General features: G+C 42.8%; 1 protein-coding gene across 1 annotated transcript in view; it reads left to right on the top strand.

The window, feature by feature from the left end:
* Positions 1–18,669, top strand: part of ZNF704 (zinc finger protein 704) — a 159,540-nt gene that overhangs the window by 49,958 nt on the left and 90,913 nt on the right. The gene's annotated exons all lie outside the window — the stretch shown is intronic.

Below are 18,669 nucleotides of genomic sequence, written 5' to 3'. Positions count from 1 at the left end.
TCCAGATTTGGGATCTTCAGCTTTCCTAGATTTTCTCTGGAAATTTTGTGACATCACCCTTACCTAGGTGCCGCAAGCAGAAAAATAGAAAAAAGCAGCAAAACCTACAAAAAGTAATATTACAAAAAAACACACAATTAGGAGAAAAAAATATATATATATATAAATGAATTGCCAGATCCACTTATTTGTAGACCCCTGCTTAATGTAAAAATATGTTGTTGTTTTTTGCTTTTTGAGGGAAGGTGCACTTAAGACCTTTCATGAGAGATTTTTTTCTGGCAGTAAACATATAAATGAATAGTTTGAAACAACATTTCTATCTCTTCGACAATAAAAGCTTCTTCCCTTCCTAGTACCAATTGTGTTCTGAGCGTAAAAACTGAACTGCTTGTCTGCAGCTTGGTGTTCAATGTCAGCATGTCTTGAGAGCCTGGATGAAGTAATTGACATGTGCATGTATGGGAGTTACCTTATCCTAGGCTGGCCATCCAAAGTTACTTTAGACTCTGAACCCTTAAGAAGACCGAACGAAGGTATCAGCATCTTAAACAACTTAGATGTTGCATTGCTGAAGGGAGCAGGGGTTAAAGGGGCGTTGCGGCCAATAATTTTTTTTTTTTTAAAGTCAGCCGCTACAAACACTGTAGCAGCTGACTTTTAACAAGGACACTTACCTGTCCAGCAATCCTGCGATGTCGGCCGCCCCGAGGCCGATCCGTTCATCGGATCGGCTGCCGGCGCCTCCATCTTAACAAAGGGAAACAGGCAGTGGAGCCTTTTGGCTTCACTGCCTGTTTCCTACTGTGCATGCGCCAGTCCCAGGGCGCTTTGTGAATGGCCCGTTGTTTTCTGGGACACACACGTCCCAGAAGGCAATGGGGCTGCTCACCGAAGGGGAGGAAGCGCTGCGGAATAGGAAGAGGCAGATTAGGAAGACTGCCTAACAACAGCGGTTTCAGGTAAGTTAAAAAAATAATTATATATATATATATATATATATATATATATATATTACATTTTTTTAACATTATTAATGCTTTTTTTTTGCTTTTGGGTGGTCCTCCACTTTAAGTGTGCCACAAATATATATATATATATTAATTATATCTAAAGGCAAAACTTTTTTTTATTTTGGATAGAGTAGTGAATGTTTAAAACCCCTGTCAAGTTTTTATTTTTTGCCCATGTGTTCAATTATATTTGGGTATTACATCCCTACCCAGTAGGATCTCAGCTGTAATTTTCTCAAGCACCACTAGATGTCACCACAAACTCTGGTTTTGTCTGTTTCACTTATGTAGGGCTGTTGTATTCTCATGGTGCTGGCTAGGGTGTAATTTTGATGGGTGTTATTAGATGTCCTAATATTTCTTTGAATTGATTGTGGATTATCTCTTTTAGGAAGAGCCATGTGCAGGAGGTTTCAAGGCAGCTCCTCCTACACTTTAAGTTTTTACTGAGTATTATAAAAAGAAAGGTGGGTGGAGCTCAATGGGGAAGAGGCGGAGCCCTACAGGGACATGAGGCACTTCCAGCATGACAAGGTCAGACTAGTCTATACCACCAAACTTAGTCCACGCCATAACTAATAGCTGTACTCTCTTCCCTAGGGGAAGACACTGGATTATTGTTACATACCAAAAGTACTGTGAAGAATTCTGTTGTTTATACTCTACAGTACAGATACAATAAAAACCTGAACGCGTTGTAACCCCTTCCCACTCTATCCAAAGCCAGAAGTAACATTTTAACCTAAAATACACTTTAATGTTACAGTTGTTAACACATGCAGTTGATAAATGAGAGGATCCATCTGGTCATTGGGGGTGGTTAGGGTTGGCTGACAGGTGCTGAAAGCATCCATCAAGTGTCTCCCTTTGGCACATTTATATATTTTACTTTTAGAATAAAGTGAAGTGATATTCTCTCATTGATTGACTGCTGTAAACCAAAATCTGGAAGGCTGCTATGGGTCACCGCACTTTACGCTTCTTGTACTGCCTTTATTAAATAATGTAATAATGTGTCTCAAAAATCTTTTAGGATATTTTATTTTGAATGGATCTCCTAGCATTTTTCTGTACTTATTATTGTACTCACAGTTCCTTTTGGCTGATGGTAAAATAATGTTTTATTCTCTGCACCAGGAGATAAAGTAGTTTATTTCTAAGGGCTTGGAGCTCAGTCAGTTGTTTCTGTGCGAAGGAGAATTTATGTGTTGCCTCTAAGGTGGCAATTTAGGAAATTAATGTATCTGCGCGTGCCTGACTGTTTTTTTTCATTTGGCCCCATGCTGAATAAATAACCTCAAATCAGGCATTGATAGGCTCCCCACACTGATGTCGGAGAAGTGTCTGGAGCTGCAGACTCTGGGAGGAATTGCCATTTCAATTCAGCTATTTTAGGTAGAAAAAAAAAATTCTGAATAAAGTAAATTTCAATAAACAATCTGTATCCCTCCATACTTTCAGATTTTTTTTGTATAGCTTTTATGATATTCTTAAAGATATTTTTCAGTTTACCTATAGATTTTTACCATTTCCACTGGAATTTCGTGTGCCATTTCCTGCATGGCATTTCCTGCATGGCATATTCCTTCCTGGCATATATTATCTCTGAATTAATATTCCTCCCTTTCTTTTTTCTCAGTGTTGATGGCTAAAGCTGAACTCTAGGTAAGCGGCTAAATACATGGCTAAAATATGTGCAAGTTGTTTTACTTGCCAAAGGATTTGTATTTCTGTCCCTCAAGCCCTGAGATTTACACAGCTCTGCCACACAGAACAGACCTGTCTGGCAAGGGGGGATTCAGTCTTTCACTGTTGCAGTTTCACTTTCACTTGCCTCCTCCTAAGGTCCCCTCCTCGCCACAATCTTGTGACTGAACTCTGGAACAAGAAGCAGCAAACAGATGAGCTCATCTCTCTTTTACACTGTTGTCTCCTAGTTAGCACATGAACACTGATTGGCAACTTGTGCTGTTTCTTTCTCTCCCAGCCTAAGCTCTGCCACCTGTCTGGGATTCACCCGGACAGTTTGGATTTGGAATCATGTGTCCGGGTTTCAAACTGCCTGAAACCCGGTCACATTATTCAGACTGGACTCTGGCTTTCCTGCAGTGTTGCTGGCTGCAGTTTCCTAAGCTGAGAGTGTCTGTTATGCCGTGTACACATGGTCGGACTTTCCGGCAGAAAAAGTCAGACGGAATCTTTTCATCTTTTTCATTAGATATTCCGATCGTGTGTGGGCCTCATCGGACTTTTATTTACGAAAATTCTGACGCACCTAGAAGTAGAACATGTTTTAAATCTTTCCAACGGAACCAATTCCTATCGGGAAAACCGCTCGTCTGTATGATGTTCCGACCAAAAACAACGCATGCTCTGAAGCAAGTACGAAACCGAGGCTATTGGCTACTGGCTATTGAACTTCCCTTTTCTAGTCCCATGGTACGTGTTGTACGTTGCAAGTTACTTGAACTTCCTATAACTTTTTGAATTGAAAATTATACTGTAACATACACCCCTGCAGAGCCATTATATTTGCAGTTAGACCCCTTTCACACTGAGGTGCTTTACAGGCTCTACAGCACTAACTATAGCGCCTGTAAAGTGCCGCTCCTGTGTCTCCAGTGTGAAAACCTGAGTGCAGGAGCCGAGCATTTGTAGGATGTCAAAAAAAACTCCTGCAAGCAGCATCTTTGGAGCGGTGTAGTCACCGCTCATAAACTGCTCCTGCCCATTGAAATCAGCGGCAGCGCTTTGTGGTCGTTTTAACCCTTTTCTCGCCCACTAGCTGGAGGTAAAAGTGCCCCGCTAGCGGCTGAATAGCGACACAAAATTGACTGTAAAGTGCCACTAAAAATAGCATTGCTTTACCACCGACACACCCACCACCCCAGTATGAAAGGGACCTTCTTGTCAATCTGCAGCAGTAAATACAATGTTGCTTGGCATTTGTGATTCAAGCCAGGGGACATACTTTATGTAGAACTTGGAAGCCAGTGGCCGAAGATATATATATATATCTATATGTAGCGGTGGCCTCACCACTTGGTTACTTAGCAATCTGCCAATCACCCTGCTGCCAGACCCTCATCTATCAGAGAAGACAATGAACAGTCATTTGCGCAGTTTTGTTACGTTTGTTGCAGGATACAACTTGGGTGGAACAAGGGGTGATATGAGATGTCCATAGCATTTAGTGTATTGCAAAACACTACTTGGCAGCCTTGGCTTGAAAATTGATGCACATCTAGTAATCCCAGTTTCCTTCTTCTGCAAAACTACTGAAACACTATTTCTTCACTTCCATTGTGACAAGAAAGAATCACTCTGAATAATTCCACCTTGCAGACCATAATGGTATTGCCTCAGTGATCAAAGAACCAGAGGCCTACACAGCCTCTCCCCAATGGATCAATAAATCAGACAGCCATACAGACTTTTGGAAGGTATTTCCAATGTGCTAACCAGACCAGAGGTACACGGTACCTCCCCCCAACGGCCTGACACATGGTAATAGGCGGACTACTGTTCCCAGCCAGTCCTTTACTGTCAATGCTGCGTTCCCCGGCCACAGCATTCTGCACTACTCTTGATAGCTTCTTCTCTCCTGTTCCGTTCACACTGACCTTTTGCTACATGGCAGTTCTGTGTCCCTGGTCACAGAATGCTGATCTACTCTATTCCATTTTACTGTTACTTCTCCCATACTGATCTTCTTCAGCATACGAATCCTGTGTTCCCCGGTTACAGCAGCTTGATACCCTTTCAGAAAGGAAGATCTTTATATAGGGCTTCCTCCTAGTGGTTCCTCCACCCCTCCTTTGTGATCGACGCATCCCCGCATGGGAATGCCCAGAACAGCAACTCAATACTCCATTCTTTCTTTTCCTGCACTTCAGAACTCCTACCTGGCAGCATGTGACCCCAGCTTATATGGGAGTCCAGCCCCCTGCCAACACCAAGAGGTAATTGGTCGAAGCTCCTCATATGAGCTGCCTGCCACTCGAACTTCAGGTCAAACCCCTATTCCAGAACCATCTCTCTGGAAGCAGGGGAGGCATCTCTGAACCAGAGTACAGATGACCTCACCCACCACTGCACTGTACACTCCCAGTCCCAAAATGAAAACAGACAGGCCCAGTGCGCAGCATAAGCCTGCCTAAATTTACCTGTACTTCCTAAACTTGGCAAAAATCCTATTCTAGCACCTACCTTTAGGTAGGGGTTGCTACATCTATCTATCTATCTATCTATCTATCTATCTATCTATCTATCTATCTATCTATCGATAGATCGATAGATAGATAGATAGATAGATATACTGTAGGTAAAAAGAATTAGTGCAGACTCAATAGACTACTTGCTCTTTTTTATGCTACCCCCCTTTTAGGCCTTATACACACAGATGTTTTAAAAAATGGGCTGTAAAGCTAATACAGACGACAGGAAAAAAGCAGCATTAAAAACGAGTTATTTTTTTCCCGTTTTGCATTGAAGGCAATGCACGTTAAGCCGCACTAGCTTTCAGCTGCGTTTCTCAAGGGTTGTTGGGAAGAGGCCCTTGTCCTCATCAAAATGGGGACAAGGCCCCCATGTTGAGGGCATGTGATTTGGTATGGTCCAGGAGGGGGGGGGGGGGGGCGCTTGCTCGTCCCCCTTTCCTGACCTACCGGGCTGTGTGCTCGGATAAGGGTCTGGTATGGATCTTTGGGGGACCCCCGCGCCATTTTTCTTTTGGTGTGGGGACATCCCCTTAAGATCAATACCAGACCGAAGGGTCTGGTATCATCTTGGGGGGGGACCTCACTTTTTTTTTTCTTTGTGGGGTTCCACCCTCAATATCCTCAGCACACAAGTCACACCACAAGTCGGATCATTTTGATCCGACTTCTGGTGCGACTTCTATTCAAATCAATGGGCTCCCATAGGGAACCATTGATTTTGAATAGATTCAGAAATGCCGGACGAGGCTTAACACAGCGTTAAGCCTTGTTAATTCGCGTTTAACACCTTTTGCCGGCGTCTGACGTTTTTACAGCTCTATCGCTGGAGCCTCAGAATGTGCTGGTCCTTGTTTTTTTTTGGAGCTTAAAAACGACCATGCCTGTTACAGCTCAAAAACGCCATGGTGTGTATGAGCCCATTAAATAACATGGAGTGGCATCTTAAGCAGCAAAAAAGCTCAAAAAAGCTGCTGTAAAAACGTCTGTGTGTATGAGGCCTTATGTTTTTGTGTCTTTGTGTTTCAAGGTGTATATATAGATCTATATATTAAAGATGCTTTATATGTGTGTACTGGGCATTGTGTAAACTTTTTCATGAGCTATCCAATTTCAGCTGTCATTCTTATTTTGAAGATGGAAAAATGACTTGAATCTTATATGTAGGACAGAGACACCTTCCATACCTTGGAGTGGATCTGCTCCAGAGCAACTATTTGCTGCCCACTGTGGTGCAGGACTTGACTTGTATGAGCAAAATACAAATATTCACATGAAAACATTCACAGGGAATATCATTTCTGTGTGGCACTTAATTGCTTGCTTTGCAGAATTCAGACAAGTCCAATATGCCACAACAGCATGAGAGCAAATTTAAGGGAAATTGTGCAGCAGCAGCTAAGTAAGAAGATATTAAAATGTCCATAAATTTGCTATGCTGGCCACGCAAGCTGTGATATTGTAGGGAATACAGAGCTGGCAACAGAGCACATTTGATCTTAAAATAACAGATGCCCAGTGACTAACATAAAAGACCAAAAAACTTAAAAGGTGTTATATTATGTAACTGAGCTCTATTGTTCACTGATGCTATTATCTATTTCGAAAGCTTGAGAATCTTTATAGTAGTTTGATGGTGAACAAGTTTTTTCAATTTTGTCTGGAGTAGGGAATGGTTAAACAATTGCAAAGTGTTTTGGCTATCTGTGTTCCATTGGACTTTCCCTCACCTCCTGTCTGTTAGACATAGAAAGTAAAACCCCATACACACTATTAGATTTTCTGCAGATTTTTGTCTTCAGATTTACCAAAACCATATAATTTGAGATCAAACCCTCAAGCCTCCTACACACGATCGTATTTTTTCCGACTGGAATTGTGTGATGACAGGCTATTGGTGGAAAATCCAACCGTTTGTATGCTCCATCTGACAATTGTCGGATTTTCCGCAGACAAATGTTGGATGGCAGGCTTTAAAGTTTTCCCGCAGACAACGGTCTGTTGTCGGATTTTCGGATCGTGTGTACACAAGTCCGTCAGAGAAAAGTCCAAAGTACAAACACACATGCTTGGAAGCAAGAACGAGCCAGAAGTGGTCGGTCTTGTAAACTAGCATTCGTAATGGAGAATTAACATTCGTGGTGGGGCAAATCATGAAATCTCGAAATGCAGCTCACGATTCTCTTCTTCTTTAATGGAATAATAACGAAGCGACTTTGCTGGTGATACTGATGAAGTTATGGCAAACTAATTTTGAAAGGATTTTTTTTTCTAGTGATATCAAGAATAATATTATTATGCTAGTTATTTATTAATTTTTTAGGTGCAAGTTACCACAACACTATTATCCCATAGTTTTTAAGATCAAAGCTACAACTATGTTGGTGTCCCTTGTTAATTTTACATTGCATTTTTTAAAATGTAACTGCCTACTCCCAAACTGTCATTTGAAGTAAAACACATAGCCAAGTATTATTCTACACTATTTTTTTTATTGTGTATTAACAAAATAAAACAAAAAAAATTAGACATGCTATCTGCCAATAGAACTTAACCAAAAAGTGCATTCTATGCATCCAAAAATATAGAAAATATAACAAATCAAATCATTATTCAACAAAAAAAATAAAATAAAAGCCTCATGCATGTCTTAATATAGGGGGTCAACAATGACAAGAGTTGGTGAAAGCAGGAGTCCACCATCCGGATATTATTCTGAAAATCATTTGGATTATTCTCCAGGAGCTCCCGTGGCAAAGGCATATGACATCATTGGGCACGATTAATAAAGCATTCAATTTTTAGTCCAAGAAATCCTCCTCCTCCTGTTCCTGGACTGGACTTGGGTCAAAGCAATAACTCCAAGGCCATAATAAATAACACGTTATCTCCTCAGATTATGCAACATGGCTGCTTGACGAATGGCCGTTCAGAAACGAACTGAAAAGCTTAAAATGAAAAGCGTGAATCAACACTCTACTAACACGAAATTAGCAGTAGGAGCCCAAAGGGTGGCACTAAAGAGCTGAAAAAACATGTACTACGTCACTAAGTTCGTGTTTGTTGGCCGACAATTCCTTGCTGATTGTATGCAAGACAAGTTCCTGGCCAACACCCTTCGGACAAAAGGTCAGAGGTTTTGTCTGCGGACAGTCCCATCTTGTTTACTAGGCTTAAGAGTTTCAATTTGTATGCAATCAGGCAGGCCCTTGCACTACATGGTTTTGGTAAATTGACAAAAATTTGGGCCTTAGTGTGTCCCCAAATTGAAGATTTCCCCTCTTTTTCTGGTGACAATTTAAAATTTGTCTGTCACACAAATAGAGTTTTCTTTTTGGTGGTATTTAATCACCACTGGGTTTTTTTTATTTTTGTTATATAAACAAAAAAATACCAAAAATTTTGAAAAAAAAATAAGTTTTACCTTCTGCTGTAAAACATATTCAATAAAAAAAATGTTTGCTACATGTCGGGTAAAAAAAACACTTCACTTTCCCCCATTCCTGCCCAGAATAATTTTCAGCTTTCAGCACTGTGGCACATTGAATGACAATTGCGCGGTCATACAAACTGTACTCAAATTGAATTTTTTTATAATTTTCTTCCCACAGAGCTTTCTTTTGGTGGTATTTGATCACCACTGGGGTTTTTATTTTTTGCTAAACAAACGAAAAAATACCACATTTTTTGAAAAAAATTATGTTTTTCTTCATTTCTGTTGTAAAATGTTGTTTTCTCCTGACTGATGGGCGCTAATGAGGCGGCACTGATGGACACTGATATGTAGAATTGATGGGCACTGACGGTAAGGTACTGATTGGCATTGTTGTGGCACCTCTCATGGGGGCTGCGCTTATAATCAGTGTACTGATTATCAGTGCAGACCGCCACTGTGACAGGGAGAGCCACAGAGTTTAGGGGTGTGGTACATACATGTACCGAGTCCTGCGTTGAGAAGTGCACTACATACAGGGTTTAGGGGTGTCCTATGCAGTGTGCTGGGTCCAGCTCTCTTTCACAGTCTGTCCACATCTCACTTCCACCCCTCCACAGCTCTGACCTCTGCACCACTCTGCCCGATCCCCAATCTGTGCACACATCTCCCTCCACAGCCCTCATCTCTCCCCCCTTCCAAAGCTTCCTTTCATCTCACCTACCCAGCCTGGCTCTAGTATCTCCTGGCAGTGTAGGCAGCTCAGTCTCTCTCTCTCACTTGCAGGGAAATCATTGCTAGTATTATTATGATTATTTAAGGTGCTTATATAGCGCGGCCAATTTACTCAGCGCTTTTATATATACATTGTACATTCACATCAGTCCCTACCCTCAAGGAGCTTTTCACACTAAGGTCCCTAACTCACATTCATATACTAGGGCCAATTTAGACAGAAGCCAATTAACCTACCAGCATGTCTTTGGAGTGTGGGAGGAAACCGGAGTACCTGGAGGAAACCCACGCAGGCACAGGGAAAACATGCAAACTCCAGGCAGGTAGTTGGGTTTCGAACCAGCAACCCCTTTGGTGGTTGGGATTCGAACCAGCAACCCCTTTTTCCTGCTAGGCGATTACACCACTGTGTTGCCACAGTACTGGGTTGGACCCCGTTTTTCCTTCAGAACTGCCTTCATTTTTCATGACATCGATTTAACAAGATGTTGGAAACATTCCTCAGAGATTTGGTCTGGATTTTAATAGCATCAGGCAGTTGCTGCAGATTTCTTGGCTGCACATCCATGAAGCAAATCTCCCATTCCACCACATCCAAAAGTTACTCTATTGAATTGAGATCTGGTGACTGTAGAGGCCAATGGAGTACAGTGAACTCATTGTAATTTTCAAGAAACCAGTTTGAGATGATTTAGGCTTTGTGACATGGCACATTATCCTGCTTGATGTAGCCATCATAAGATGGGTACAATGTAGTCATAAAGGGATGGACATGGTCAGCAACAATACTCAGATGGCACCAGGCTGTGGTGTTTAAACGATTCTCCATTGGTACTAAGGGGCCAAAGTGTGCCAAGAAAATATCCCACACACCATTACACCACCACCACCAGCCTGAACCATTGATACAAGGCAGGATGGATCCATACTTTCATGTGGTTTACCACAAATTTTGACCCTACCATCTTAATGTTGTAGCTGAAATCTAGACTTATCAGACGAGGAAATGTTTTTCCAATCTTCTATTGTCCAATTTTTGGTGAGCCTGTGAGAATTTAAGCCTCAGTTTCCTGTTCTTAGCTGACAGGAGTGGCACCTGGTGTGGTCTTCTGCTGCTGTAGCCCTTCTGCTTCAAGGTTCGATGTGTTGTGTGTTCAGAGATGGCAATCTGTATACCTTGGTTATAACCAGTGCTAATTTGAGTTACTGTTTCTTTCTATCATCTTGAACCAGTCTGCCTATTCTCCTCTGAGCTCTGACATCAACAAGGCATTTTCAACAACACAACTTCCGCTCACTGGATATTTTCTCTTTTTCTGACCATTCTCTGTAAATCCTAGAGATGGTTGAAAATCCCAGTAGATCACCAGTTTTTAAAATACTCAGACCAACCTGTCTGGCACCAACAACCATGCCACGTTCAAAGTCACTTAAATCCGCCTTTCTTCCTCATTCTGATGCTCAGTTTGAACTTCAGCAAGTCTTCACCACATTTAGATGCCTAAATGCATTGAGTTGCTCCCATGTGATTGGCTGATTAGCAATTTGTGGTACCAAGCAATTGAACAGGTGTACCTAATAAAGTGGTCATTGAGTGTATTTTAGAGACACTTGTTCCAAATCTGTAAAATTATTAAAGCCAGAAACAGCAAGGCAAATTGTATTTTTTAGAAAGAGGTCACCAATGGCTGCCTATAATTTTTCCTCAGTACTGCTTTCCTTTAAATAACATACTTGGTAATGGGTATTAGGCTTGTCTGCCTTTTAACAGAAATGAATCCATCTGCAACAGAATTTTGATTAGAAGAAAATTGCTGCTGGTCGTGGCAGAGTAATGTCTATTACGGTATATAATCAGCCGCGAGTCTGCGATATTCCTTCCCGATGTTGGCTGGGCAGTTCTGACTGTAGATGGCAGTGTTCTTTGCAAATACAATTATTCTTCAGCCTTTGTGCTTTCCAGGAACAAAGCCATTAAGAGGTTGTAACTCATTTTCTCTATGTAGCGGTAGAAAAGAAAACTGTTTTGCAGCTTCTAAGTGTACGATTATATTTTTCTATTTTAAAGCGGCTTCCAAGAAATCTTTGTACATTCTCTACATGTAAGAGGTAATGTGCCCGCACAGCCTGAGTGGCTTCATCATTTCAGTTAATCCATAGATGGGGATGGTTCATTGCCTCTCTACTAACAAAACCTTGGCATCTGGCATTCTTCAATTACATAATACAGTTTGCAGAACAGCAGTCATTAGAAAAATATGAAGGTTGCTAATGTTAACCTCATGAAAATGCTAGTTGCCCGGCTTTGGCTTTAGTACTACTGAGTCGCTGACCTGGAACATGCATGCAATAATAAGAAGTTGGATTAATCTAGTGATTATTTCAGATGGGTTGTTATATGTTTCTGTAGTGTGCATGTAATCAATGCTTTTTACTCTTACCTAACGCTGCATTATAGCTGAAAGAATGGGTATTGATGCAAAGCTTAACCATCAGAGGAGTAAACCAGACATTTTCCTCAGCTTACTAAGAGGAACAAAGCCCCTTGAGACTTTTGGTAGACCTACAGCCATAGCTCCCAACTTTACCTGATTTCGAGGGGGCCTGTCCCTGGTTTGGAACCAAGTCCCTCTTTCCTCCTCATTTGTCCCCCATTTTGGTCTGCTCTCTATAGCTGTATATAAAATGCACTATTTATCTTTCAAAAAGTGTTTCCCAGTTCTAAAAGCTTTCATCCGATTTCTAAATGACTGCATCTGTAAATGGCAAAAGCCGATGTAAAGCAATAATAGTGGTAAAAAAAAGCACTCGTGGGTTTAACTAATCTTTTTTCTATATAATTCTCCTTTGAGGGAGCGTGGTTTGGGGTGTGTCCTCTGCCTACGTAACTTTTCCTAATAGGTATACCTCGTTCACTTCTCAAAAAGTTGGGTGGTATGTAAATCTAGCCTTGGTAATGTTGGAAATCATCCACTAAAATAGTGACAAAGTCAATGCAGAAATCGTATGATACATTTACAATATGTTTTTTTGTCATATAATTGCAGTGAATCACAGCAAAGGTGTTACAGTTACTAATGAACAGTGAGCTATCAGCAATGTGCCATTTGCTAACTTAATACAAAAATAGTCACATTCAAGAAAATGTTTTATTCAATATAAATTTACAGTTTTTACATCGTATTAATTATAATAGACACAGAAGATAATCAACACAAGCCGACAGCTCCAGCACTTATCACACCTTATTGTTCTGTACCTTTCAGACATGGATTAATAGCTTGTAGATACAAAGAAAGAAACTAACATTCCATAATTTACATATTAAACAATAAAATGCCATATTTCTTCTTACTAGCATGTTTTCTGAATACATTTTTGTTATGAAAGAGCATTCAGAGGACTTTTCTACTTTACCTCGAGTCTTTTCAACTCTCTTGAATTTTGTATTGGATAAAGAAAAAAGTGGCTGGGGCTATTGGGTTTTAAGTTATTTCTCACTTTACATGGGTTTAGATTTCTTCTGCTAGCGATAGGTGGGCTGTTTGTGGCATAGAATACACCCACTCAAAGACCGGTGTTCCTTGTCTGCCTGCTTAGAATCTGTACAGCTGTTAGGTACCAAAAATGCTTAAAGTAGTTCACCTTTTACCAAAAAATGGCTATGCAGAAATTGGGTGGCTGGTAGATAAAAACAAGTTGAAGAAATGCCCTTGCTATACTGTAGAGTCTGTAGATGCAGGCCATTTATAAACCTAATGAACCCTTACTGGTAAACTATTAGGATGTTGTTAAAGCGGTTCTTCACCCTAAAGGGGAAGTTACTCTAATCTGATCCCTCCCCCCCTCCGGTGCCACAATCGGCACCTTTCAGGGGGGGTGGGGGTGCAGTTACCAGGTATCTGCACCCACTTCCGGGCAGACCGCCGCAGACGCCCCCCCCCCCCCCCCGTTGTGTTCTGGAAAACACACAGTTCCCAGGACACAGCGGGGGACCAGAAGAGACACGCAGCGCGACTCGCGCATGCGCAGTAGGGAACCGGGCAGTGAAGCCGCAATGCTTCACTTCCCGATTCCCTGACAGAGGATGGCGGCGGGGGCAGCAGCGAGACGAGCGATCGCTCGTTATCTGCCGCCGACATCGCTGGACCCTGTGACAGGTAAGTGTAATTTTATTAAAAGTCAGCAGCTGCAATATTAGTAGCTGCTGGCTTTTAATATTTTTTTTTTAGGTGCAGAACCACTTTAAGAGAAGCCTAGCTGTTATTGTTTACCCCCATCATCACAGGAGTGAGTTCTTTCTCTGCGCTTTCTTGCCCCTGGTGCAGTATCTCTGAGCTCATCATTTGGGAGCTCACTACTGTGATGGTGAAGGTGAACAATAGCAGCTAGGCATCTCCTAGCAATGTCCTAGAATTTTCCAGTCAGGCTTCATGAGGTACGTAAATGGCCTACTCCTATGTCAAGAGTATCATTCAACTTTGGTCAAAGCTGCACAGCTTGTTTTTATCTACAGACCCTTTATCTGCATAGGCAGTTTTTTCGTAAAGGTGAACTAATCCTTTAAATCATTTACTTACTATGGTAAATCTGTGAGCACTACATTATGCAAATTTCCTTTAGCTTTACCAAAACCATATCATGTGAGGTAAAACTCAAACAAGCAGCAACATCCACACATTTAGGACACCCAACATTACAGATGATTTATTCTTACAAAGCTAATACACCTTTGCACAATGATACTGGCTAGTATTCCTGCATTCCTCTTCCCCCTCACTCAGGTCTTCCTTATCAAACGATTACATCATCCCTTGTTAGGATGCCAGTGGTTGGCACACAGTACCAGAGCTCAAGGTTGAAATCTACAAGATAAAAAACTGTGGTTTGTGTAAGAAAAACGTAGCAATGATCTACCTGGTGGCTTGTTAACAATTTATGGGCAATTTGGAGGCACATTATAGGGTGCCTGGGCACCTTGGTTAAAAAAGGCTGCTCTGTATTAGCTCTTTCCTACTTTTACTAGGTTTAGTCCATATATACAGAAGAGGTATTTCTTTTTTTTCCAGTTCTGTCACCAGCTACCCGAATAAAAAGTTAAATCTACTTATAGTGACAATAGGTGATGGGGTGGTCATCACGTCCTCCATGTTTCCCTTTTCGTTGGGTGACAAGCAAGGGTCACATGAGAGGCCTACCCTGGGGTGAGTTCTTCTGGCCTATGCTAGATACTTTGTACAGGGTCACTGCCTTATACATGGGGTACCTTTACTTGAGCCACATTCACAACCTGCTAGATGACAACCATGAACAAACTCTAGTAAACTCTTTTGATATCACACACCAATAGTGTCACTTGTGCATTTCAGAGGGACACACAGAGCCAATGCCCTCTCCACCTGTCCAGCATATCACCGCTACCTCACTCCCAGTAACGGTATGGGGTCCTGCCATGCACCTAGCGTGGACTCTGTGTGCACTTCACTGAACTCTTTCTCTTCTGTACCTGTGCACAGGCTGAGGCCCATCTGCAGTGCTGATCTGCTCCTGTTGCTATGGCAGACCAATTGTGGATAAAGGAGTGGCAACATCATCTCCCTCGCTGCAAGAAGATAGCCCACCTGTCACATGTACACAGTTAAAGATAGGCTGCTGGAGAAACCATTGTTACCCTTGGTGACCACTTGTGTCTTTACACTGCATTAACTCTTTGTACTAATGTCCTCATACTCATCTTCAAACTCATCCAATGTATTTAGTGGGTAGAATAAAAAATAGTGTAGCGCTTCAATACTAAGTGTAATCAACACAAATTCTGTGAAGATAATAATAGCAAAACAGAGATCACACAGAACCAAATGCCTAGAAATCAAAGTCCAACATAAAACAATCATTCAACTGTGTTGATGGCGTAGAAGTGACCAATCCGTCACCTGGAAGGACAATGATGTACTGGACGAATGAGTTCATGCGGGTAAACTTGATTGTAAGCATCAAAATAAAAATAAAAAGTGAATAAATACTTCTTACCGGAACGGTTGGACTCACACAGTCATATGACGGTTGAGTCTAGAAGGCTTGGGGTCACACTCTGGGACCAAAGACTGTAAGGAGAGAGGTCAGTTGGGCTGGTGGAGAAACTCCTGACGGCTGTAGGCTCGAAGGTGGATCCTTTCAAATGAAAACCTCAAGGTTCAGGTGGTCCGGCCCAGACGCAGCTCTTTGTACCAATACTCCTCTTTTCAGCTTCCTTGCTGCTCAGGCCTTCCACTTCAGGCTCTCATCTGTCTCCTTAGATGCACACAGCGTCTATCTAGAAAGCAGCCCCCCACTGCTCTGATCCTCAGACTTGGGTCTCTGGCTTTCACTAGTGCGCACCTTGGACTCCTGGAGATCTCCTGTCTCTCTGGGTGGAACCTAGGTTCCACCCAGAGAGACAGGAGATCTCCAGGAGTCCAAGGTGCGCACTAGTGAAAGCCAGAGACCCAAGTCTGAGGATCAGAGCAGTGGGGGGCTGCTTTCTAGATAGACGCTGTGTGCATCTAAGGAGACAGATGAGAGCCTGAAGTGGAAGGCCTGAGCAGCAAGGAAGCTGAAAAGAGGAGTATTGGTACAAAGAGCTGCGTCTGGGCCGGACCACCTGAACCTTGAGGTTTTCATTTGAAAGGATCCACCTTCGAGCCTACAGCCGTCAGGAGTTTCTCCACCAGCCCAACTGACCTCTCTCCTTACAGTCTTTGGTCCCAGAGTGTGACCCCAAGCCTTCTAGACTCAACCGTCATATGACTGTGTGAGTCCAACCGTTCCGGTAAGAAGTATTTATTCACTTTTTATTTTTATTTTGATGCTTACAATCAAGTTTACCCGCATGAACTCATTCGTCCAGTACATCATTGTCCTTCCAGGTGACGGATTGGTCACTTCTACGCCATCAACACAGTTGAATGATTGTTTTATGTTGGACTTTGATTTCTAGGCATTTGGTTCTGTGTGATCTCTGTTTTGCTATTATTATCTTCACAGAATTTGTGTTGATTACACTTAGTATTGAAGCGCTACACTATTTTTTATTCTATCTGCTGAACTTTGTTTGTTTTTGGTGTTGGCTGCTGTTGTGGCCGTTGTGGCCATTTTTTTATAAATTATAGCGCAGTGTTTTCCCTTTTTATATTTTACAATGTATTTAGTGACCCGAGCTGTAGACTATATGTGCCGGTTACTTACATTGCACCCCTTTAGTAACTTCAAACCAGGAAAAGTTTCAAAAAGCTTTACTGAAGAATACATTAACATGATGACATTCACATGTAACAGTTCAAAATAAAGTGCAGACATTCAACTAACATCTCTAGTCACAAATACAGGCTTGTGGCTGCCCCTGCATACTTGCTTAGATTAAGTCCATAATTGGATGAGTCCATAGTGAGTTAAACTCTGATTTCAGCAACCCTCTGGTCCTCCAGGCTCTGATGACAGCATGGCAGCATTCCAACCCCCACATTTCATGGATCCATTAGACTCCGGCTGTACCTTATTCTCTTCCCTTGTTAGGCTCAGGCTTTCTCTCTTTCTTTAAGCCTTGGGTTCATACCCTCTGTTCCTTTTATAACACATGAAATCAGTGGGCCAGCAAAGCCCATCAAACAGAAAACCCTGGGACACACTTAAAGAGGAAGTAAACCCCTGCAAAGTAGAAGCATAAGCTAGTACAGCCCTCAAATTTTCCACTCGCAAGACAATAAGGGCTGGCGAGGAGCTGGGCTGCCTGGGAGAGGGGGGGTGTGCACCGCCGGTGGGCGGGGTTGATCGGGAGCTGTCCTTCCAGCGATTACCCCGGGGAAGAGGGCATGAAGGCAGAGGAGAGCCACAGGACCACAGTGCATGGATAGCCTGCTGTTACAGCTAACATTACAATTGCCTCCAATCTGCTTGCCATCATACATAGCCCTGCCTCCTCCTGACCCGGAGCCTGTGATAGACAGAACCCATCCCAGCATTGGACCGGTGTTCTGTCTATCAACAGAGCTGCATATGACAGCAAACAGAGCGGAGGCAATTGTAAGCTGTTCTGGCATGCTATCCCGCTCTGTGATCCCGCGGCTCTCCTCTTCCTCCAGTCATGATCCAGCCAACCTCTCTCTTCCTATGCCCAGATGAGGCTGCAATGGTGGGCAAAGTGAGGCTGCGATGGTGGGCATGGTGAGGCTTCCATGGTGGGCACATTGTTTCTGAAATAGTGTGCACAGTGAGGCTGCAATGGTGGGCACAGGTGAGGCTGCAATGGTGGGCACAGTGAGGCTGAAACTGTGGGCACAGTTGAGGCTGCAATGGTGGGCACAATGAGGCTGCAATGGTGGGTACAGTGAGGCTGCAATGGTGGGCACAGTGAGGCTTCAATGGTGAGCACAGTGAGGCTGTAATGGTGGGCATAGTGAGGCTGCAATGGTGGGTATGGTGAGGCTTCAATGATGGACACGGTGAGGCTGCAATGGTGGGCACAGTGAAGCTTCAATTGTGGGCACAGTGAGGCTGCAATGGTGGGCACAGGTGAGGCTGCAATGGTGGGCACAGGTGAAGCTGCAATGGTGAGCACAGGGAGGCTGCATTGGTGGGCACAGGTCATGCTGCAATGATGGGCACATGTCACGCTGCATTGATGGGCACTGATGAGGCTGCATTGATAGGCACAGGTGAGTCTGCATTGATGGGCACTGGTGAGGCTGTGCTGAGGGGCACTGATAAAATTGTTGTTAATATTTATTTTTGTAACTTTATTCTGCATAAAACATTTAAGTGTAATTTCATGAGTAACCCTTGAGGCCTGGCTAGTAGCTCAGGACTTGAAACTTTAAGCCGTGTGCCTGTATGCATTGAATACTAGCCCATTATGTTGCACTTACCTGCAGAGGAAGCCACTGATGTCACCACTGTCCCGCTGTGTGTAAGCGTCCATCTTCACCCCTCTTCCTTCCAGGGGCCGTGGACTCTGGCTCTCCGACTGGCTGGAGTCATGTGACGTCACTCCCGCGCATCTGCCAGTCATGGCACAAGCCCTTTAGAAATTGTGCCTTTTCTTCAGTGCGCATTCCGACGTTGACGCAAGCGTGTATGGTAAATATCTCCTAAACCGTACAGGTTTAGGAGATATTTCCAGCACCTACAGGTAAGCCTTAATATAGGCTTACCTGTAGGTAAAAGTGGTTGTACAGGGTTTACAAACATTTTAACTCTTAGCTTCCCGACTGGGGCAGTGTAAACCAGCATATAAGCA

This window comes from Lithobates pipiens, unplaced genomic scaffold (assembly GCF_037356315.1).
Source record: "Lithobates pipiens isolate NorthernLeopardFrog02 unplaced genomic scaffold, aLitPip1_a1.2 Scaffold_19, whole genome shotgun sequence".
Lineage (NCBI taxonomy): Eukaryota > Metazoa > Chordata > Amphibia > Anura > Ranidae > Lithobates > Lithobates pipiens.
The sequence above is the reverse complement of the archived record's forward strand: the minus strand, read 5'-3'. Positions and strand labels throughout refer to the sequence as shown.